Below are 812 nucleotides of genomic sequence, written 5' to 3' on the forward strand. Positions count from 1 at the left end.
AAGATGTCCATATTAGGTCCATGGACGTTGGGATTAAATAAAAATCAAAATTGGACGTCCATTGGACGTCGAGTGCTGTCTGGGTAGCAGTCTGACGTAAGCACCAGGGAAAAAATGAAGTGATTGCATTAGATATATGTAGATCACATTAGAGCAAATTGGATCTGATAAGATTTTCTATTAGATATAAATATATCTTCAAAGATCTATCTTTTTATTTGCATGAGAAATGTTACATCCACTAAGATCTTTGTAGATTATAAATAATAATCTATACAAAATGATATATATAATTTGTATAGATCATTGATGATCTACTACACTTATAGAAACATCATACTAAGAATCATTGATAATTACTTATTATCCAGTATTTTTAATACTGAAAATAAGTAATTATCAATGATTCTTAGTATGATATTTCTATAAGGGTTTTACAGCTCATTTCACAAATTTAAAAAAATACTAAAAGTAGTATTTACTTATATTAATTTACTTATATTAATAAATATAAAGATATTTATTACATATTTTCTAAAATCTAACAAATATACTTTTTTAAGTTAAAAAATTATATTTAATAAAGTATATTTCTTTAATTTAAAAAATTTTTTAGTATACATTACCAACTTAAATTTCGATTTTATTATTTTTTCATTAACTTAATAATTATAAATAATTACATTTATTTATATATATATATTTTTTATATATATTTTTTATATACATTTTTTATATATATTGGGACTACAAATTAGTTCGGTCCGTTTTTTGTGGTCAAAAATGCATTTATTTCAGAACAAAATAAATGA

This window comes from Odontomachus brunneus, unplaced genomic scaffold (assembly GCF_010583005.1).
Source record: "Odontomachus brunneus isolate Ranch 3 - 2012 unplaced genomic scaffold, Obru_v1 Obru_scaffold_064, whole genome shotgun sequence".
Classification (NCBI taxonomy): domain Eukaryota; kingdom Metazoa; phylum Arthropoda; class Insecta; order Hymenoptera; family Formicidae; genus Odontomachus; species Odontomachus brunneus.